Raw genomic sequence first — 24,635 nt, forward strand, 5'->3', positions numbered from 1 at the left:
GACGCGGAGTGGGGAGGCGGGGCAGCAGCGCCGATGCGGGGAGGAGGAGGGCGAGTCGGTCGGATTTGGGGATGGAGCAGAGGAAGGAGACGGTACATATGCTAGAGATAGGCTTCCTCACTGTTGCCTCCCATACTGTCTACTCCGTACTTTTTTTTTTGCGGGGAAAAGAATACACTTAAATCACTTCTTAGCAGCCACTTAGGCCCTTTGTACTGACAAGTTTTGCGAAGCCTAAAGCTCAGATAGTCATCATCATCAACACGAAAAGGCAAATCCATGTCACTACTAATTTACATACGATATTCTGATCACACCAATCAGATTATACATCCTTTCAAAAAGAGACATTTTGTTTCTTAATAGCTCATACAAGTACAAGTATCCAAACGTGAATTGTCACCGGTATTTTTTATCGAAATAAAACTCACATCAGCATTTGAAAAAACCAAATTAAAATTGAAGACAGAATAGCACCATGGTTTTCAATTTCAGTTTCGAAAATATTTCAATTTCAGTTATTTTGGTTGGCTATTCGGCCAAAGGACCAAAATTATCTCTCAAAATTCATCCAAACATGCAAAATAAAAATATTTTTATTTTAAAATTCATGTGTACCAATGAAATATTTTAAAATTTTCAAAAAGTAATTATTCTAGGGTGTACCGAAATTACCAAAAATTATTAAATTTTGTTGCGATCCCATTTAAACTGGTTTCCATGGATACCGATAGAATTTATGTCAACGGATTCACAGCACAGGCGCGGCCTGCCGCCGCGCCATTGCTTCCTAGTTACACTCAGAAGTACTCAAATTCTGTGCAGTCAGATTCACTCCCAAAAATATCCATCCGATTCATTCCCACATTTCCAACATTGTTTTAACCCACAATTTCATATCATGCACACAACTCCTACAAACTCAGGCAAAGGCAACCATATATTTTCTCTCAACATCAAATTGTATCACATAACAATGAACTCTAAAGAGACACAACATTTTTTCCTTCAACAAATGTTGCACATGAACATACTTAATTCAGAACGAAACATTTACGAGTAAATAATTATCTAACTTAGTTCATTACATCAGCAAAAGGACAGAGACTAAAAATGCTACACTGGCACAGCACCAGCAATACCATGCAACTACCAAAATGTGCTCCCATCCGGAAATTGCCGAACCTCTACTCGGCTGGCATGACATGCTGTCGATGCATAAGTCTGCTCCCACAGGAGCAGCACCGTGAATCTATCAAAATGCGTTTCCAACCGGAAACTGCCCATACCCTTCTTCTCCCACAAGACATACTGGTTTAGTCTTTTACAAACCATCACACATATGCTCATGAACAAATATACTAGACAATATTACAGATATGCCCTGAGGTATCCTTTAGAAGATAAGCTGGATCATGAAGTCACGGAGGTCTCCAGCGTTTCCTTTGAGAGTGATTAACTGATATGCCATGGACTTGCAGAGGTACTCAAGGAGTTCCTGCGATTTTTCCAACTGTCAGCATATGGTCTGCTTTTAAACAGTTGTAGCATCTCCATAGGTCCTTCAAAATAGTTTTTTCTTACATTGCTCAGGACTGATCGGAGAAACATCCAATTGTACTCCCGGATGTAGTGGAGGATGTACATACCAATTTGCTCACTGTAAACAACAGAAGGTTATATCATGTAAATTTTCCTCCAGTCTCAGTTTTGCCTACACTCTATACGGTTTTTGTGGAGTTCACTTGGTACAGTTGAAGTGTGCGCCTGCAAGGTAGTTGTTGTGCCAATTAGCTGCAGTGAGCTCCCAGTTGGTATGTTCTCATGGATTCAATGGACTAGGCCGTACAACACTTTCAACAGCTAGCCTAGACCCTCAACGAACAGAGAAGTTACGCCGCCGCGCCACACAAGTTAAGTTCCCTCTTTCCCGTAAAGTTGCCTCCAACTTCTCGAGCAGATGACCCACTCGTACCTACGCCACGAGATCCCGGTGAAGAACCACCGCCATGATCTGGAGTGTTGGCACCCATATCAGCACCTGAAGAACCATAACAGCTTCAGCATTCAGCACGAGGCAGTTGCATCAAGGCAAGATGCCATAACCAATGCAGAGTTGCAGACAAGCAAGATGATTCTTTCTAATTCTCACCCTGAGTAGAATCCACATCAGCACATCTGAAGCTCCCTCCCACACCATCACGGCATCACCTGGTCCAAAAATGATGAGTTATCTCAATCTCTTCGTATCAACTTTCAGCGCATACCATAACCTTACAAAAGAAATCTCATCAGAGTTGATTCCCATTTCCAAATTGTTATCTGCTCTTCGACAATTTGACCTCCGACAGTTCCTTTTATTGTTGCACCAGAGCAGCCACCAGGGGAGACGGGAGCAGGGGAGACGGCAGCGGCTGTCTCAGATGCTGCACTTGCTTGACCGCCACTAGAATCTCGTGTAGCTAATATTATATGTTTATAACAGATCGAAATTTGTTTGCAAATCCCTCACAAAGCATTTCTTCCGTCAAATCATTATTTTACTACAAGGTTTACCAACCTTGTAATTCGCCAGCAGCAATGGTGCTTGCTTCTGGAGTAAAATCTCCAGTTCTCCACCTCCAGGTGAAACGACATCAACCGAACCGTCCGCAGCACCTGCTTCAAAAAAGCACGAGCATCACCTAGCCAGGATCCACAACAGCCCCATTCCGCCTCAATACGGATCACATAGCCAGGATCCACAATAGCATCACACGTGGAGGAGTCACCAAACTCTAACCTGGGATAGAGGGAGAGAAGTTTTCGCAGTCAAAGATCGCGATCCAGGTTCCCCAATCCTAGGCGAATCTCCACCTCTAAAAAAAAATCCTAGGCGAATCAAACGAGATGTGGGCTCAAGATTTACTAACCTTTCCACCCTACCAAGTTGGAAATCCATGGCTCCAGCCTCCAGCCTCCAGTAGTAGGCGGCGACCCTGATCCGCCGACACCGACGCGGTTCCCCAATTTTTTCCAGCTACCCCATCGTCCTCACCCCCTCCAACTATTCCCAGACGAACTAAACCAACGTGGAGGAAAATCTTGGACCGGTAGTCCAGAATTTTGGGAGATTTCCTGCTCGACCGGATCAAGAAAATGGCCGTTATCTCTTCGACGGCGGAGCTCACCTGCGTCATTTATTGTCGTACGTACCCACGAACAATGCGTTCCCATCGTCCGTATAATTCAATTTCGGCGTGACGACCGGGCCTGGCAAAAGCTGACAGCACTGATCACGACGCAAGAATGAACGGTCCGGATAATATGTTCATCTGGTCATACGAGCCAAAACGCCGCGTCCAGCAGGAACCTAGTTATAAACCTGGTCGGTCGCAAGAAAACGTTGTTTGACGAATTATGCTCCCAGATGACCTCAACATGGGCCAAGAACAATTCTGCTTCAGCGAAAAAACAAGAGGAAAAGTGACATTTGACTTCTATCTCATCCAGTCACTGTCTCACATCATCACAGAAATAGGATAAGCTACAATCGGCTTTACACCAATAAATTCCTTGTTTTCATCAGTGCACGACTGCCGCATTAATAAGAACGCTGGTGCTGTGGCCTGTGTGGTAGGCAGTCTGCAGAGATGACAATAAGACAGTGCTCTGCTTTTTCAGACAGTCTGACGTTTATGCTCCGATTCCTGTCCTCTGTTCTACCCTGAAGAATTGACGAGATTATTTCAAGCACTGCCAACATGCCAGTAAACTTATCACTTTGATAGATCATGTCTTTTCCGTGTTTGAGATTGATCTACAGAATTTCAGGGTTCCTGTCTTTCAGAAACGCATGGCCGAGCCGGTCTCCTGCGTAGGTAACAGTCGCTGTCAGTTACACTGCTCTCAGATAATCAAAGATGCTCTTGCCAGATCAAGGTTTTCCAAACACACACTGGCAGAGAGTGATGTATCTATAAAAATATTAGGAAATAAAAACTATTTACGGTCCTCTTCAGCACATATTAGACTTGCAGATAAGGAATTTGATTTGCATATCATGGTATAGACAATACACTCGTTATTCAGAAAAGGAGCCAGTATACTAATCTGACAACTTCCATCATGCCGATTATGCAAATCGCTGGGCTCTGTCCTTGCATCAACCATGGAATCGAGCAATGCAGAGCCTCCGATTAAATACCTTGAAGAGTTTTGGCAGCATTAATTAACTGTTAAGTCAGAGAGTATTCTGTTGATCTGTCTGAATCTTTGTTCATGCCCTGTTGGTGACAAGAAAGATGTGGGCGTGTTGTATTCCCTGATGTCCATACGGGTACCTGCGTAAGTGTGTGTATATGCCCGCCTACCTGCATTGACTCTGATTTGCAGCCCCATTTGTCGAACACATTTACATGCTTTTGGTAATCGATGATCTCCCGTCATCCGTATCCAACCAAACTGTTGGTGGATGAGGAACGTTTAGGCAAGTTCTTCTTCCAGTGGGAAAATTTAGGCAAGTACTTCTTCCAGTGGGAAAACTATACCTATTGACAATTTGACAGTGACAAAAAATTATATAATACATCCAGTGGCAAAATGTTAGTCCTGAACCTCAGCTCATAGTGTAAAGAGTGACTGACCGGATGCTTCTGCCTATTCCCTAGCTAGTCCCCAGACCCCAGGATTAACATCACATCATTTCCTCATATCCATTTTCTTTCAGAACGTACAATGTTAGCCCTTTTTAGAACATCTCCAATTCTTCCTCCGATCCATAGTAAAGGTCGAGATTTTAGTCTATATTTGAACTGAAATCCCAACACTTATTATGGATCAGAGGGTCCAAAGGACTCATAGTAGGCCAGTCGAAAACAGATTTAGGTTACCTGATTTTAATCTTTAGGACCCAAAATTTTATCTTGCCATATTAGATGATGTATAATAGGGCTTCAAAATGATTTTGGGTGATATAAAATAGGGCATCTCAACACATGCAAACTTCAATTGCTAAATAATTCGATACATTCAAACTCGACCTCAACACAGGCAACATAGATACAACACGAGTCCGACATACTGCCAGCTATACTGCAACACACTACTCCCAAATATCTTCATCGGAGTAGGAGGAGATGAGCTCATCCTAGTTGACACCATCGGAGTCGGACTACTCCACCTTGACCGTAGAGGGGCCAGCCTTCGATGTCGTTTTTTGCTACGTCCCTGACGGTGTAATACTTGATCTCCGTGGAGCTGCGGGTGCTCCTGGCAGAGCCTAGGCATGGCCACCTTGTTGAAATCATGGACGTTAAGTTGAAGCAATGTGCGACAGAGTTCTCTCTACTCTTGGCGGGTCACCATCTGCATTTCGGGAACGAGGAACTTTGCACGTCAGGGAAGTTAAGCTCAAACTTTGCCCAGCCGAGCCACCACCGCTGGCCGTTGCACGATATATAAGCGCCATAGCGTATGGGCTTCCGCCTCCATCGCACAATATCTGAAAGTTCTTGTAAAAATGAATAGAAACAATATTTTTTCATAAATGCATGTATCTTGATGCGTTTTAGTGCAGGTTCACACATTTTTATCTATATCTACTTCATAAAAAAAGACTTTTGCTTTAATGCCCCCCCCCCCCCCCGCCACCCCGCCTCTCAATGTTTGGTGCCTTTTAACGGGTAGGATGTCCCGATACCCCTCAGTGGGCTAACTTACCCCCCCTTGAACTTTACTGGTGGGGGACACCGGAGCAAACCTCTTAAAAAAATCTATAAGACTGTTCTCCTAGTCTCACGAGAAACAACCGCACCCCCTTCCCCTCTAATCGTTGTCATGTCATCGTGAGGGGGAGGGGAGTTCTACTTCTTTGTGTGTGTGTGTGTGTGTGTGTGTGTGTGTGTGTGTGTGTGTGTGTGTGTGTGTGTGTGTGTGTGTGTGTGTGTGTGTGTCTGCGTGTGTGTGTGTGTGTGTGTGTGTGTGTGTGTGTGTGTGTGTGTGTGTGTGTGTGTGTGTGTGTGTGTGTGTGTGTTTAGTCCTAGGTTTTCGAGGTCACTTTGTCAGAGTCATGGTGGGGTGCAGATGTTGATGGCGCTTTTAGGAATAATATTCTCATAGTCAGTTCACAGAGGTGTTGCTAACGCCGGCGAGCGGCTCGTGGAGTCCAAGTTGTTGAAGTGGCTTCAATCTAGCAATGTGTCATCATGTAGCGATAGTGATGGGTTGTTCTTGGAGTGCGGCGGTCTTGGCTTTGTGTGTTTGCGGAAGACGGTGGGGTATTCAGTCGCCTGAAGGGCGGGGTGGCGCTGGCCCAGATCCAATGTTGAAGAGGCTCGGATGGGCTCCTTTGGCCGATGTTACTTATCGTGCTAGATCTAGTCTTATGGGGCCGATGGCTATCTCGGCTCGTTATCACCACTTGGCTAGGAGTTTCTTCATCGCTAAAGAGTAGACCAACTGTCGGTGCTCTTCTTCTCCGGAAATGGTGAAGAATATGTGTGCTTGGTAGTTGTGTCGATGGAAGCTTGCAGCAGTACAACTATTTGTATCCTCGTTGTGTTATGTTGCTTCTATGTGTATTAACTATGTATTGTTATGTTTATGAATACAAGTAATGTATGCCTTACAAGTGTACATTGTCACAAAAAAAATCCAAAAACCTTACGAGTAGACATATTTGATCGGAAATGATGAAGGCATCGAATTGCCGCACCGGGGCCATGATCCCGCGTGTTTTTTTTGTATGTGACGCCGCAAAATATGCCCATGTTGCGAGGCACGCCCAACAAGTTTGGCGAAAAATAATTTATGAGACCTAGTCTACAAATTCACCTTTATGGACCAACTCCAACAATGGACATATGTACATGAGAGATAAAAAAGTATAAAAATTTGGTTGTCTATTTTTAGATCTAAACTGGCACACATGTCACATGTTATTACTGGTGTTGGTCTAGGGGGTGTATTATGGACCAGGCCCATCAAATTATTTTCCATGTCGAAGCTGGTCGGTCCACCGAAAAATAATTGTACAGAACCTGATCCACAAATTTAACCCCGTGGACCAACTCTAACAATTGACATGTGATCAAGAGAGGGAAAACGTGAAAAATTAGATTGTCTATTTTTAGATAATTAGATCTAAACTATCAGACATGCAACATGTTAATTGATGGAGTTAGTCTAAGTTAATTCGTGGAGCAGGTCAAGTAAAATTATTTTCCGTTCCAAGCGACTGTGTCGCCCGTGCCCATGCATGCTGCCTTCCCTCCAAACTGTCGTCCGATCCTGACCGTGCACTGGCCGCCAGACTCCCGCGTCTAGATACGGCCAAGCTCCGGCATGCAGGCGACTCCGGCCAAGCCCCGGCGGTCCAGCCATGACCGCCCCCGGCCCCATTGTCTCGAAGCTCGATCGAGTCGTTTTCCCGATCATGCCATTGTCTCGACGCTCGATCGAGTCATTTTCCCGATCTTGACGGCTACAGTTCGTAGGCCGGAAACATGGCCATCTGCGAGGTGTTCTACTGTAGGTGGCTTAGATAATGGTCGAGCACAGTCCATTACAAAACCAGGGAATATAATCAATCAGTCTGTCCCGAGGCAGCAAGCAATACGACAACCAAGTGACCAACAACTTGATGAACGCCTACGTCCATCGGCTGGCTGGCTCCACAGGCCATCGTTCGTTGGCTCATGCGTATGTATACGCTACAGCTGGACATGGGCAGCCTGGCCCGGATGGCCTGACCTGACCCGCACCTGAAAATTCCGGGCCGGACCGGGCTTGCATGTCGGGCCAGGTTCGGGCCTAAATTTGGAGCCCGAAGGTCGGGCCGGGCCGGGTTCGGGCTTGAAGAGAACATGATTTTAGCCTAGTTTGGGCCGGGCTTGTTGGGTCGGGCCGGGCTTTTGATAGTTCGGGTCGGGTTCGGGCCCGATTTGCAAGCCTGAATGTCGGGCCGGGCCGGGCTCGGGCCTGGAAAATTAGGTTCGGGCTTTTTTGGGCTTGGCCTGAAACCCGACCCGGCCCGAAGAATGCCGAGGTGTAATACGCGCGCGGCACGTACGGAGCATCGAGGCGTATAGTGCGCCTACAGTGCGTGTGCTGTCTGCGGGGCCGCTAGATCGTAATCGGATGACCATGGGCGGAGCTGCCGTCAGGTATATATGTGTCATATGTTTAGAATAGATCTGGGCATGGGCAGCCCGGCCCGAACGGCCCGGCCCGAAAATCCCGGGCCGGGCCGGGGCGGGCATTGAATTATTTATTTTAATCAGACACGAAAAAATATCCATTTTTCCAGAAAAAAATATGTGTGAACATACAATGTTCGGAAGTACGTACATCTGATAAAATGGGTTCCCAAACATCGTGTTCATCTGTACTCGGAAGCCGAATTGGATTTCCAGATCAATACAAACTATATTTGTTCTTTGGCTATGGATGACTTGATGGTTCGTCAAGAGGATGCGAGATCGCGATCCAGGGACACGGAATGTGGATTCTTTTGATCAGTAAAGCTAATATTTTCCGTTTAGCTCAAAACTGCGTCCCCACACTTCTGATGGTAATATGTGGTACTCACAATAGATATAGAATGAAAAGCTAATCATTTTTGTGATTACTCATATGTACACTGTGCATAGATATCTTCGCGATGGTAAAGCTAATAATCTAGTCGCAGACCCTAGGGTTAGAAATTTAGTTAATATGTGATTTAGGTTAATTTTTTGTGGTTTGCGCAAAAACGTGTACTGTGAGTAGACTTTGCATCGGTCTTATCAATAATTGGTGTTTCGTGGAATTCCTCTGTTGGTTGTAGTGTTAGTATTTTGCATTTTTGAAATAAAAATAGTTACTATAAATTATACGTCCCTTGTTTGAATCATAACGACTTCAATTTTTACCTATCCCCCGTCAGTATTCATATAGAACTAGAATGGATCTTTCCTGAAATATAGCAGATTCCCACCATATCATAAGATTCTCCTTCCTAAAAATCAGCAATTCTCCAAATTCAGAAAACAGACGGAATTCTAGGATTATCCTTTTTGGGAAAAGACTTGTATGTAGACTTCTTCTGGATTATCTATGTCATATTGTATTCTCGTAAGATGATAAAATGTTTCTAGAAAGATTCATAGAAATATGAAAACTTTCTCTCTTGGGCAAGATGATAAAAGAAAAACAAGAAGCATTTTGAAATTTATGTAGTTCAATAGACGTCAAGATTCAAGGAACTACAAAAGAACGAATATGTCTTTAAGAGATGTGTGTCGACATTGTTCTCTACCGAATCACAGTTATTTATTTTGTTTTGTTTTCAAAAGTCAAGTACTTGAGCTCTCTGAATCTTTGAATTGAAATAAATCCAATAAAATAGTATGTCAGGAATTTATGAAGTGATATATTTGAGAAAATCCTCTCAAGTCAAATCTCTTCAAATCCTTACTATCTTTGCGCTCAATGGTCATTATTGTTTTTAGATTTATAGTGTGTATTGTTGTTGTTCCTTGACTTTATGGACTTAAACACCTATTCCACTTCATTTTTCCCAGTTCTAGACAATTTTTTCGTATTGAACACAACTGAATTATCTGAAAAAGATGGAGCCAAACACATCCTTCTATCCATCAGGATGCCGTACACACGTTATTCACCAAATTTCCTGAACGAAACTACAAAAAAAGATGGCACTACTACAAACCTAGATATTTCGGCCAAACTATCCGCATAGTGTTTCCACTAGGGGTATAAATGGCTAGATAATTTCCATACCGAAATCGGCGCTGAATCCGTTTGAAGGTATCCGTATCCGATTTTAAAGAATTCGGCGGACAAGGATATCCGATTTTGAAGTGGTGCTCCAGATATAGTATAGAATATGGTATAGCAAATAACATACGGATATGGATTATCTAAAATTTAATTAGGATAATCCGAAGGTTTTAAACCAGATTGTCCGATTTTTTTAGTCAAAAGCCAAGGCCTTGCATGGTTAGCAGTTATTGAGTTACCAAATTCATTTGGCGAGCATGTTTAGCTCTAAATTTCTATCAATGCCCGAGTTTTAGCAAATTATGTTTCTTTTTTCTTAACTACATAAGAGTGAAAGTTTAAAATCTCTCTCAACATTTGGAAAAACTATAATTATCTACCGATGACACTATATATGCTACTATTTTGTTTTCGATTCGAGTCCACCCAATTTCCGATTCGAATCCATAGTCTTGTATATTTGTATTCGAATCCGAAACCGATCAATATCTGCTCCGATCCGAATCCAAGAAAATATATGGTAAAGTACATGGTATGAACAAAATCTGATCCAATCCGTTCCGTTTTTAGTTTCCACACCGCCACCTACACCTAAGCCGCCCCTATGAACCCTATCAAAGCAAAATTGACAAGGCTGCAGCTGTTCATCGCAGGGGGTCATTTCATATACCATGATAGACCTCTCTCCATACCAGCTCAACTCAGACACATCAGCCAGCTCCATGCAATGGTCTCCCGCCGAGCAGCTGTCGCGCGCGCCAACGTTGATTTTCTTACTTAGAGTTCAGGCTTCAGCACCATTAGTTGCGTGTGTCTGGTTCTAACTTTCTGAACTTTCGACATGATGCATATGCAGCTCGGCAGGGAGCGGAGCCACCATGCGTCACTATGGCATTAATTATTTGTTCTGTTTTTCTAGACATAAGGAATGAAGAATGAACCACCAATAATTGGGTGCAAGCAAGTAGTGGAAACAACAAACAAGTAGGGTATGCCAGAGGGGAAAATATGGGACCTCATCATGTCAACATAGCCGCCTCATCTCTTATCATATCGTAGAAATGTCTTCATTCTTCAGTCGAGTTACTGTCTGTTAGCTTGAGCTTCTTGGTGGAAAAAATCTCAGTGAGATCACGGTCATGTTTGACAAAGTTCAGTATATACCAGCTTAAGAAAGGTCACTGATATAATTTTCTACAAATGACGACAGTTCTAAAGATGTACCTAGCCGGCTAGCACAAATAACTTTTCGACGTAGGCAATAGGGCTGCAAATGGTTGTGACTGGCTGCCTCATTATATACTTATACAGATTGTTGCACGGGTGCACGAAGTCTTCCAATCACAGCTGAAACCTAGCTATAAACCTACTCTGTCGAACAGTGGAATAGTGGGATCTTGCGTTGTTTGTTTGACAAATTAAGCTTGCCCATAGGACCTCAACATGCTCCCAAAAAAAAAAAAATTCTTCTTGAGAGAAACAAGAGATGACCTCTCACATCAGCACAGGATTATATTAACCTGAACCCTGCTTTCAACCAATAAATTCCATGTTTTCATCGGTGCATGAACGTCACGTTAATTATGCAAGAGAGAACTAGCAATTAGACATTGCGCTCTGCCTCTTTCAGACAAGTTCAGGATTCTGCTCCAGTTTGTGTCCTCTGTTCTTTCCATGAAGCAACAATAAGATTATATACTTATTAAATAACTGTTCACGTTTCAATAGATTCTGACGATAAATAACTTCCTAGATCGATCATGTCCTTGCAGTGTTTGAGATTGATCTACAGAATTTCAGGGTCATGTCTGCCTCACCGTCAAGCCGGTCTCCTGCGTAGGCAACAGTCGCTGTCAGTCACACTGCTCTCGGATAATCAAAGTGTCAAAATGCTCTTACTTAATCAAGGTTTACCAAACACACCCGAGTAGAGAGAATTATGTGTCTATGAATTAGGCAACAAAAACTATTGACGGGAGATCACAGTGGACTTTCAGATAGGGAATTTGATTTGCCATATCATGGTACACACACTCGTTATTCTGAAAACAGCCATCAAGCCATGGCCTCTAGCAATGCAGAGCTTCAGAATAAAATATACCCTCTTCAGTGAAGAGTTTTGGAGGTATTGTTAATTGCTAAGTCACAGAGGATCTGCCGGAATTTTTGCTTCATACCCTGTTAGTGAGAAGAAAGATGTGGGCGTGTTATATTCTTTCAGGGAAATATAAGGATGGGACTAAGTATCTTATTCTGATTGTGACGTTGGCATCATTTGACCGGGCTAATGATCTGTCCCGGCTCCAAATGGAAATTTGCCTCCTGGAGTCAGTAAGGCAGAAACTATTTGCCTAAATTAAGTATACTAAATCAAGGAGTCTATACTGCTAGTGATTGAGTACTAAACTGTTGGATGAAACTTGCCAACTGCAGCTCCCCGCCTACCATTCACAATTCTACTTTCACACGCACGTACGCTCATACGTACGTATGAAAGCGTGTATGCATATCCTCCTACCGGCATTTGACTCTGATTTGCAGCCTTATTTGTCAAACACATTTTACATTCTTTTGTAGATCCATGATTCTGTCGTCATCTATAACCAACCAACCATTGGTGGATGAGAAACGTTTAGTCAAGTTGTTCTTCCGGTGTCAAAATATAGCTGTTCGGAGTGTCAAAAATCATATAATACACCCAGTGGCAAACTGCTATTGTACTGTTTTTTGTAAAAGGAGGTAATTTTTTTTATCTCATTCATTAATTAAAAGAGAGTACTCAGTTTTTAGGATGAACTGGACGAAAACCTACTATAAGACCTCCCGTACTGTTTTGAGTGTCACAAATCTAGGAAAAATCAATTATGTGTGCTTTAAGGTGACTTGCATGCTGTCTGCATCGTAGTCTAATTTTTAAACCTCTGAACAATTACGACCAATGCCAATGATCTATTTTTATTTTGCGCACAAATTCCCCAATTAATTATAACTTCTTGCACGGATTGTGACAATCCTAATTTGCACCGAGGGGAATCGACTTTTTCTTTAGCGACCATGAGGAGCTTTCTTTTTCTTTTTTGATTACGCGACGACGGCGCTTGTGCACTGCTTTCTTCTTGGAGCGCTTTTGGAGAGCCTAGATTTCAGGTGCTATCTATTAGAATATTAGAAAATTTCCGTGTGAGTTTAATTACCGAATACAACATTACAGATGAACAAACATACATAATCAAACATATCAGACTAAGCACATGCATCAGATCTGAACATGAAACAAGTAGCAGTGCAAGGCAGGAGAGGAAAAACACGTACATTGCGACCGGGAAGGTCGCATCAGCAGCAGTAGCACCACCATGGGAATTATTGATGTCGCTCATGGTGTAGTCGGATTCGTCGATGAAGCAGTCGAACCGGCGAAGAAGAACACGAACAACAGCGAGCAGTCGCGCCGAGACGCTCCCCAAAAACCTTATCGCCCGCCTCCCGGTGCAGGATCTCAACGGACGGGGTTTCGGAGGCCTGCTCTCCCGGACGGCTGTGCACGCAGTCGCTGGGATGGGGAAGACTAGAGAGTTGCACAACAAAAGAAACTTCTTCGTGAGAGAGGCAGCCTAGAGAGTTTTGAGAGCTCGCGCGAGTCCGCGTGGGAGGAGAGCGGACCCGGCCGCATGGCGTTGCCACGTGTAGGAACCGACCCGACCGCTTTGCCACGCGTAGGAAGCCAGAGACACGCGGCGAACATGCATATGCAGGTCAACACGTACCCAACTTACTTGGTGCACCAAGCAAAAGATTTAGGCTTCCTTGAGTGTGTCTCGAACTCGAACTCGAGTCACGAAATGCGACGTGCGTGACGTGACATGACGAGACAATGCGGGCGGAGGAGGAATGCGCGAGAGCTCCTTCTATTCTCACTCACTTGGAAGGACTAGAAGAGCAGCTTTATATACCACTCCAACTCCCTCCCAACTAGCAATGTGGGACTAAACTTTGTCCCCCAAGACTGTCCCCAAGCTGTCAACGTGATGAGCCTTGAGATTTCAATAATTGTAGGCTATATGGGCTGTCTTACTGGACTGCAGCCCATCTACATCCAACAATAGCTTGGTGGTGGTTGTACTGTTATTGCTAGAACTAGAGTATGGTAGCAGGACTTCTTTTTTTAGTTTATCTTTTTTAGCTGTGTGCATCCATACTACTAGTAGGGTACTGTAATATTGCAGAAGCAACCACCAAATTAAAGTTTCACATTAGTACCAACACATTTTTAAAAAATACTAGACCACCTAAGATGGATAATTTCCCAACCGGTGTATCATGAACCTTTCCGTCCACCCCTCGTGAAAAAGACAAATTCCTGCTGAATCGATAGGAAGCCGGCCAGATTTGAACTACATGAACATGATATAATGCTCAAGATTTTTTTTTAAAATATTTATTGGGTTCACAACATGCTATTTCATCAGAGATCCAGTGAAAGTTTAGCGAAACTCCGCCCCGAGCGAAGGATCTTCATGCCCGCCGTTTTGAATATAGTTTGAAACGGGCATAAAAAAATTCAAAAACGATCCAAACAACGCGAAACCTTCGTGTGCTGTCATATTATGTGTCATAGTTGCAAGGAAAAATAATAAACCTGGATAATTTCATACATCACAAAAAATCATTCACAATATGAGCTATCGTGTTCGAGGTTTCATGGCATTTAGGTTAAACGACCAATGTTACTGATAGAATCGCGACATAGTTTGTGATAATGTACCCATATTGTGCACACATGTGCATCTTGGGATGTCTTACGATGTTGCAGGAGGAAGTTTTCTTTTTCATCGCACGAAAAATCCATTTTCCATTTTCAAGGTGCCGAAAAGCGGGTGTTTTGTGAAGCAACCACCACATTAAAGTTTCACATTGGTACCAACACATTTTTGAAAAATACTAGACCACCTAAGATGGATAATTTCCCAACCGGTGTATCTGAAACCTTTCCGTCCATCCCTCGTGAAAAAGACAAATTCCTGCAAAATCGGTAGGAGGCCGGTGTAATATCCCAGGTTTAGATGCTACAAAATGAGAGAACACCAAAGTGTGCATTGCATCCATGCATAGAAAATCCGGGGAATTTTCACGCTTTCAAATAAACCTTACCACACTAATTGAAGTTTCACTTGACTTGCTGGAATTGAAGTAGATCATCAAGTCAAGCGCTATAAACTTCACAGTGACCTTTGCTAAAACCTTGTTTTGGGTAGACACAATTTGATCCATAGGTTGGATCAAAAAGGAACTAGAACTATTACACAACACTTAAAAGTTAGCAATGATACGTCTCAAACGTATCTATAATTTCTTATGTTCCATGCTAGTTTTCTGACAATACTCACATGTTTTATATACACTTTATATCATTTTGATGCATTTTCCGGTACTAACCTATTAACAAGATGCCGAAGCGCCAGTTCCTGTTTTCTGCTGTTTTTGGTTTCAAAAATCCTACACAGGAAATATTCTCGGAATTGGACGAAACAAAAACCCACGGTCTTATTTTCCACGGAGTCTTCCAGAACACCAAAGAGGAGATGAAGAGGGGCCACGAGGCGGCCACACCATAGGGGGGCGCGGCCCCACCCTGGTCGCGCCGCCATATGGGGTGGGCCCCTCGGGCGTCCCTCGACTCTGCCCCTTCGCCTATATAATCCTTCCGTCGCGAAAACCCTATCACCGAGAGCCACGATACGAGAAAAGTTCCAGAGACGCCGTCGCCGTCAACCCCATCTCGGGGGGTTCTGAAGATCGCCTCCGGCACCCTGCCGGAGAGGGGAATCATCACCGGAGGGCTCTACATCACCATGCCCGCCTCCGGACTGATGCGTGAGTAGTTCATCCTTGGACTATGGGTCCATAGCAGTAGCTAGATGGTTGTCTTCTCATCTTGTGCCATCATGTTTAGATCTTGTGAGCTGCCTATCATGATCAAGATCATCTATTTGTAATGCTACATGTTGTGTTTGTTGGGATCCGATGAATATGGAATACTATGTCAAGTTGATTATCGATCTATCATATATGTGTTGTTTATGATCTTGCATGCTCTCCGTTGCTAGTAGAGGCTCTGGCCAAGTTGATACTTGTAACTCCAAGAGGGAGTATTTATGCTCGATAGTGGGTTCATGTCTCCATTGAATTTGGGGGAGTGACAGCAACCCCTAAGATTGTGGATGTGCTGTTGCCACTAGGGATAAAACATCAATGCTTTGTCTAAGGATATTTGTATTGTTTACATTACGCACAGTACTTAATGCAATTATCTGTTGTTTGCAACTTAATACTGGAAGGGGTGCGGATGCTAACCCGAAGGTGGACTTTTAGGCATAGATGCATGCTTGGATAGCGGTCTATGTTCTTTGTCGTAATGCCCTAAGTAAATCTCATAGTAGTCATCATGATATGTATGTGCATTGTTATGCCCTCTCTATTTGTCAATTGCCCAACCGTAATTTGTTCACCCAACATGTTATTTATCTTATTGGAGAGACACCACTAGTGAACTGTGGACCCCGGTCCATTCTTTTACATCTGAAATACAACCTATTGCAATCATTGTTCTCTGTTGTTCTTTGCAAGCAAACATCATTCTCCACACCATACGTTTAATCCTTTGTTTACAGGCAAGCCGGTGAGATTGACAACCTCACTTGTTAAGTTGGGGCAAAGTATTTTGATTGTGTTGTGCAGGTTCCACGTTGGCGCCGGAATCCCTGGTGTTGCACCGCACTACACTCCTTCACCAACAACCTTCACGTGGCCTTCATCTCCTACTGGTTCGATAACCTTGGTTTCTTACTGAGGGAAACTTGCTGCTGTACGCATCACACCTTCCTCTTGGGGTTCTGATACGTCTCCGACGTATCGATAATTTCTTATGTTCCATGCCACATTATTGATGATATCTACATGTTTTATGCATACTTTATGTCATATTTATGCATTTTCCGGCACTAACCTATTAACGAGATGCCGAAGAGCCGCTTGTCTGTTTTCTCGCTGTTTTTGGTTTCGAAATCCTAGTAAGGAAATATTCTCGAAATTGGACGAAATCAACGCCCAGGGGCCTATTTTGCCACGAAGCTTCCAGAAGACCGAAGAGAAGACGAAGTGGGGCCACGGGGCGCCGCCACACTAGGGCGGCGCGGCCAGCATAGGGCCCGCGCGGCCCTAGCGTGTGGGGCCCCCGTGACCCCTCCGAGGCTGCCCTTCCGCCTACATATAGTCTTCGTCGCGAAACCCCCAGTACCGAGAGCCACGATACGGAAAACCTTCCAGAGACGCCGCCGCCGCCAATCCCATCTCGGGGATTCGGGAGATCGCCTCCGGCACCCTGCCGGAGAGGGGAATCATCTCCCGGAGGACTCTTCACCGCCATGGTCGCCTCCGGAGTGATGAGTGAGTAGTTCACCCCTGGACTATGGGTCCATAGCAGTAGCTAGATGGTCGTCTTCTCCTTATGTGCTTCATTGTCGGATCTTGTGAGCTGCCTAACATGATCAAGATCATCTATCTCGTAATGCTATATGTTGTGTTTGTCGGGATCCGATGGATAGAGAATACTATGTTATGTTGATTATCAATCTATTACCTATGTGTTGTTTATGATCTTGCATGCTCTCCGTTATTAGTAGAGGCTCGGCCAAGTTTTTACTCTTAACTCCAAGAGGGAGTATTTATGCTCGATAGTGGGTTCATGCCTCCATTAAATCCGGGACAAGTGACGAAAGTTCTAAGGTTGTGGATGTGTTGTTGCCACTAGGGATAAAACATTGATGCTATGTCCAAGGATGTAGTTATTGATTACATTACGCACCATACTTAATGCAATTGTCCCGTTGTTTGCAACTTAATACTGGAAGGGGTTCGGATGATAACCTGAAGGTGGACTTTTTAGGCATAGATGCATGCTGGATAGCGGTCTATGTACTTTGTCGTAATGCCCAATTAAATCTCACAATATTCATCATATCATGTATGTGCATGGTCATGCCCTATCTATTTGTCAATTGCCCGACTGTAATTTGTTCACCCAACATGCTATTTATCTTATGGGAGAGACACCTCTAGTGAACTGTGGACCCCGATCCATTCTTTTACATTGAATACAATCTACTGCAATACTTGTTCTACTGTTTTCTGCAAACAATCATCATCCACACTATACATCTAATCCTTTGTTACAGCAAGCCGGTGAGATTGACAACCTCGTTGTTTCGTTGGGGCAAAGTACTTTGGTTGTGTTGTGCAGGTTCCACGTTGGCGCCGGAATCCCCGGTGTTGCGCCGCACTACATCCCGCCGCCATCAACCTTCAACGTGCTTCTTGGCTCCTCCTGGTTCGATAAACCTTGGTTTCTTTCTGAGGGAAAACTTGCTGCTGTGCGCATCATACCTTCCTCTTGGGGTTCCCAACGAACGTGTGAGTTACACGGCATCAAGCATATTTTTTGGCGCCGTTGCCGGGGAACTGAAGAAAAGTTACACCACAAAGATTTCTAACTCCCACGTCAACTACACGCCAGCAGCTATATTTTCTGGCGCCGTTGCCGGGGAGATCAAGACACGCTGCAAGGGGAGTCTCCACAATCCAATCTCTTTACTTTGTTTTTGTCTTGCTTTATTTTATTTACTACTTTTTTTGCTGCATTATATCAAAACACAAAAAAATTAGTTGCTAGTTTTACTTTATTTACTATCTTGCACTCTATATCAAAAACACAAAAAAATTAGTTACTTGCATTTACTTTATCTAGTTTGCTTTATTTACTACTGCTAAAATGAGTAATCCTGAAGTTGAAGTTCGTTCGTTTAAACAACAAGGTGGAGAAAGTTTTAAAGATGCTTGGTATAGAATTAGTGATGCTCATCATAGGTGCACTAAGAAACACTCCACTATTATCCTACTTAGGAACTTTTATGTTGGTATATCTAGTTGGAATAGGTATGTTCTTGATACTCTTTCGGGGGGGTAATTTCCTAGGTACTCCTGCTTTAGAAGCTAGTTGCATCATTGAGAGTCTAGTTGGAATACCACCTGTTAATGAAACTAAAATTAAAATCTCTCTTGAGGATGTTATGAAAAAATTGGAAACCATAGAGAAAAATTTTCAAGTGTTGAAACTAAATTGGAAATGTTACTTGATAAAACTGATGAACTTGATAAATCCTTAGGAGGAATTGATGAAAGAATTAGTGTCCTAGGAACTTGTGTTGTCCATGATAATCAAATCAATAGGATTGGCGAACTTGAAAAAGCTATGGGAACTTTGGGTTCAACTTTTTCTTCTCTTAAATATAAGGAGAAAGCTTATGTGGGTAAAGAGCAAAAATTCATGTACGTCTCTAAGGTGCCTAAACCAAAGAATTATTATAGGCCTAAAGTTGAGAAAACTCCAAACCCCGCTGTCGATGCATCATCTCTTGATAATACTTGATATACACTTTCTGCGCCTAGCTGAAAGGCGTTAAAGAAAAGCGCTTATGGGAGACAACCCATGTTTTTACTACGATACTTTATTTTATATTTGAGTCTTGGAAGTTGTTTACTACTGTAGCAACCTCTCCTTATCTTAGTTTTGTGCATTGTTGTGCCAAGTAAAGTCTTTGATAGTAAGGTTCATACTAGATTTGGATTACTGCGCAGAAACAGATTTCTTTGTCGTTACGAATTTCGACCTGCCTCTCTCGTAGGTAGCTCGAGAAAAATATTCCAATTTACGTGCGTGATCCTCGGATATGTACGCAACTTTCATTCAATTTGGGCATTTTCATTTGAGCAAGTCCGGTGCCATTTTAAAATTCGTCTTTACGGATCGTTCTGTTTTGACAGATTACGCTTTTATTTCGCATTGCCTCTTTTGCTATGATGGATGAATTTCTTTGTTCCATTAATGTCCAGTAGCTTTGTGCAATGTTCAGAAGTGTTAAGAATTATTATGTCACCTCTGAACATGTAAATTTTTATTGTGCACTAACCCACTAATGAGTTGTTTCGAGTTTGGTGTGGAGGAAGTTTTCAAGGATCAAGAGAGGGAGATGATACAATATGATCAAGGAGAGTGAAAGCTCTAAGCTTGGGGATGCCCCGGTGGTTCACCCCTGCATATTTTAAGAAGACTCAAGTGTCTAAGCTTGGGGATGCCCAAGGCATCCCCTTCTTCATCGACAACATTATCAGGTTCCTCCCCGAAACTATATTTTTATTCCATCACATCTTATGTGCTTTGCTTGGAGCGTCGGTTTGTTTTTGTTTTTGTTTTTGTTTGAATAAAATGGATCCTAGCATTCATTGTGTGGGAGAGAGACACGCTCCGCTCGTTGCATATGGACAAATATGTCCTTAGGCTTTACTCATAGTATTCATGGCGAAGGTTGAATCTTCTTCGTTAAATTGTTATATGATTGGAATCGGGAAATGCTACATGTAGTAATTCTAAAATGTCTTGAATAATTTGATACTTGGCAATTGTTGTGCTCATGTTTAAGCTCTTGCATCATATACTTTGCACCCATTAATGAAGAAATACATAGAGCTTGCTAAAATTTGGTTTGCATATTTGGTCTCTCTAAAGTCTAGATAATTTCTAGTATTGAGTTTTGAACAACAAGGAAGACGGTGTAGAGTCTTATAATGTTTACAATATGTCTTTTATGTGAGTTTTGCTGCACCGGTTCATCCTTGTGTTTGTTTCAAATAACCTTGCTAGCCTAAACCTTGTATCGAGAGGGAATACTTCTCATGCATCCAAAATCCTTGAGCCAACCACTATGCCATTTGTGTCCACCATACCTACCTACTACATGGTATTTCTCCGCCATTCCAAAGTAAATTGCTTGAGTGCTACCTTTAAAATTTCCATCATTCGCCTTTGCAATATATAGCTCATGGGACAAATAGCTTAAAAACTATTGTGGTATTGAATATGTACTTATGCACTTTATCTCTTATTAAGTTGCTTGTTGTGCGATAACCATGTTCCCGGGGACGCCATCAACTACTCTTTGTTGAATATCATGTGAGTTGCTATGCATGTCCGTCTTGTCTCGAAGTAAGGGAGATTTACCACTCATTTAATGGTTAGAGCATGCATATTGTTAGAGAAGAACATTGGGCCGCTAACTAAAGCCATGAATCATGGTGGAAGTTTCAGTTTTGGACAAATATCCTCAATCTCATATGAGAACATTAATTGTTGCTACATGCTTATGCATTCAAGAGGAGTCCATTATCTGTTGTCTATGTTGTCCCGGTATGGATGTCTAAGTTGAGAATAATCAAAAGCGAGAAATCCAATGCGAACTTTCTCCTTAGACCTTTGTACAGGCGGCATAGAGGTACCCCTTTGTGACACTTGGTTAAAACATGTGTATTGCGATGATAATCCCGGTAATCCAAGCTAACTAGGACAAGGTGCGGGCACTATTAGTATACTATGCATGAGGCTTGCAACTTGTAAGATATAATTTACATGATACATATGCTTTATTACTACCGTTGACAAAATTGTTTCATGTTTTCAAAACCAAAGCTCTAGCACAAATATAGCAATCGATGCTTTCCTCTGCGAAGGGACTTTCTTTTACTTTTATGTTGAGTCAGTTCACCTATCTCTCTCCACCTCAAGAAGCAAACACTTGTGTGAATCGTGCATTGATTCCTACATACTTGCATATTGCACTTGTTATATTACTTTACATTGACAATATCCATGAGATATACATGTTATAAGTTGAAAGCAACCGCTGAAAATTAATCTTCCTTTGTGTTGCTTCAATACCTTTACTTTGATTTATTGCTTTATGAGTTAACTCTTATGCAAGACTTATTGATGCTTGTCTTGAAGTACTATTCATGAAAAGTCTTTGCTTTATGATTCATTTGTTTACTCATGTCATTACCATTGTTTTGATCGCTGCATTCATTACATATACTTACAATAGTATGATCAAGGTTATGATGGCATGTCACTCCGGAAATTATCTTTGTTATCGTTTACTGCTCGGGACGAGCAGGAACTAAGCTTGGGGATGCCGATACGTCTCCGACGTATCGATAATTTCTTATATTCCATGCCACATTATTGATGATATCTACATGTTTTATGCATACTTTATGTCATATTTATGCATTTTCCGGCACTAACCTATTAACGAGATGCCGAAGAGCCAGCTTGTCGTTTTCTGCTGTTTTTGGTTTAGAAATCCTAGTAAGGAAATATTCTCGGAATTGGACGAAATCAACGCCCAGGGGCCTATTTTGCCACGAAGCTTCCAGAAGACCGAAGAGAAGACGAAGTGGGGCCACGGGGCGCCACCACACTAGGGCGGCGCGGCCAGCATAGGGCCCGCGCGGTCCTAGCGTGTGGGGCCCCCGTGACCCCTCCGAGGCTGCCCTTCCGCTTACATATAGTCTTCGTCGCGAAACCCCCAGTACCGAGAGCCACGATACGAAAAACCTTCCAGAGACGCCGCCGCCGCCAATCCCATCTCGGGGGATTCGGGGAGATCGCCTCCGGCACCCTGCCGGAGAGGGGAATCATCTCCCGGAGGACTCTTCACCGCCATGGTCGCCTCCGGAGTGATGAGTGAGTAGTTCACCCCGGACTATGGGTCCATAGCGAGTAGCTAGATGGTCGTCTTCTCCTTATGTGCTTCATTGTCGGATCTTGTGAGCTGCCTAACATGATCAAGATCATCTATCTGTAATGCTATATGTTGTGTTTGTCGGGACCCGATGGATAGAGAGTACTATGTTATGTTGATTATCAATCTATTACCTATGTGTTGTTTATGATCTTGCATGCTCTCCGTTATTAGTAGAGGCTCTGGCCAAGTTTTTACTCTTAACTCCAAGAGGGAGTATTTATGCTCGATAGTGGGTTCATGCCTCCATTAAATCCGGGACAGGTGACGGAAAGTTCTAAGGTTGTGGATGTGCTGTTGCCACTAGGGATAAAACATTGATGCTATGTCCAAGGATGTAGTTATTGATTACATTACGCACCATACTTAATGCAATTGTCCGTTGTTTGCAACTTAATACCGGAAGGGGTTCGAATGATAACCCGAAGGTGGACTTTTTAGGCATAGATGCATGCTTGGATAGCGGTCTATGTACTTTGTCGTAATGCCCAATTAAATCTCACAATATTCATCATATCATGTATGTGCATGGTCATGCCCTCTCTATTTGTCAATTGCCCGACCGTAATTTGTTCACCCAACATGCTATTTATCTTATGGGAGAGACACCTCTAGTGAACTCGTGGACCCCGGTCCATTCTTTTACATTGAATACAATCTCATTGCAATACTTGTTCTACTCGTTTTCTGCAAACAATCATCATCCACACTATACATCTAATCCTTTGTTACAGCAAGCCGGTGAGATTGACAACCTCACTGTTTCGTTGGGGCAAAGTACTTTGGTTGTGTTGTGCAGGTTCCGCGTTGGCGCCGGAATCCCTGGTGTTGCGCCGCACTACATCCCGCCGCCATCAACCTTCAACGTGCTTCTTGGCTCCTCCTGGTTCGATAAACCTTGGTTTCTTTCTGAGGGAAAACTTGCTGCTGTGCGCATCATACCTTCCTCTTGGGGTTCCCAACGAACGTGTGAGTTACACGCCATCAGGTTCCCAACGGACGTGTGCTTCACGCGTTATCAAGCTATTTTTCTGACGCCGTTGCCGGGGAGATCAAGACATGCTGCAAGGGGAGTCTCTCACACCCAATCTCTTTACTTTGTTTATTGTTTTGCTTTATTTTATTTTCTGTCTTGTTTGCTTTCCTTATATCAAAAACAAAAAAAAATAGTTACTTGCATTTACTTTATTTATCAGTTTACCTTTGTTTATTTCATCATGCTTCTCCCTAAGTTCACTTTGAAAGATATATCAGTAGGGCGTGGGTCTATCATTGGAAGAGATAATATAGAAGAATTTTTCACTCATGTTAGTAAGGTTAAAGATTTTGAAGATAGATCCTTGGTGGAACTTACTCCTAATTATGAAATTGCTACTGCCTCTTTAGTGCACATGTTGGAAGCTAGATTTGTTAATCTTAATCCTATAATACAACATATGTCTCTTACACTCTGTGATATGGAAGAAGGAGAGAAGAAAGATTTTGTTTTAGAAACCCTTCTTAAAGAATTTGGTGATGTAGCTAGAGAAGCTAGAAAAGTCTTTATTCAACATAAGATGCTTGGCTTTTATACCAATTTTGCAAATACCCTTGAAAAGATGGAAAAAGATAGGCTAAAGTAAACTAATGAAGCCAATTGTGAGGGGGAGACTAAAGTACCAATACCTTATAAGCTCATAGGAATGCATGAGAATAGAAAATAATTTTGATTGGATTGTTTCTGAAAATTTATTTGAGGAGGATAGTAAGCCTAAAAGTAATGAAAGAGGAGCTTCTGAAACTTACATAGATAAGATACAATGCATTGTTGAGAAAACCCCCAACTCCTCTGTTAATGTTTCTTCTCTTGATGTTACTTGATTTACACTTTCTACGCCTAGCTGAAAGGCGTTAAAGAAAAGCGCTTATGGGAGACAACCCATTATTTTATTTCTGCAATTTTTATTTTATATTTGAGTCAAGGTGTATGTTACTACTGTAGCAATACCTTTGTATCTTTACTTCATTGCATTGTTGTGCCAAGTAAAGTCTTTGATAGAAGGTTGATACTAGATTTGGATTTCTGCGCAGAAACCGATTTTTAGCTGTCACGAATTTGAGCTGTTCTCTCTGTAAGAGAATCTAAAAATTCTGCAAAAATTAATGAGTAATCCTCAGATATGTACGCAACTTTCATTCAATTTG

This window comes from Lolium rigidum, chromosome 1, assembly GCF_022539505.1.
Source record: "Lolium rigidum isolate FL_2022 chromosome 1, APGP_CSIRO_Lrig_0.1, whole genome shotgun sequence".
NCBI lineage: Eukaryota > Viridiplantae > Streptophyta > Magnoliopsida > Poales > Poaceae > Lolium > Lolium rigidum.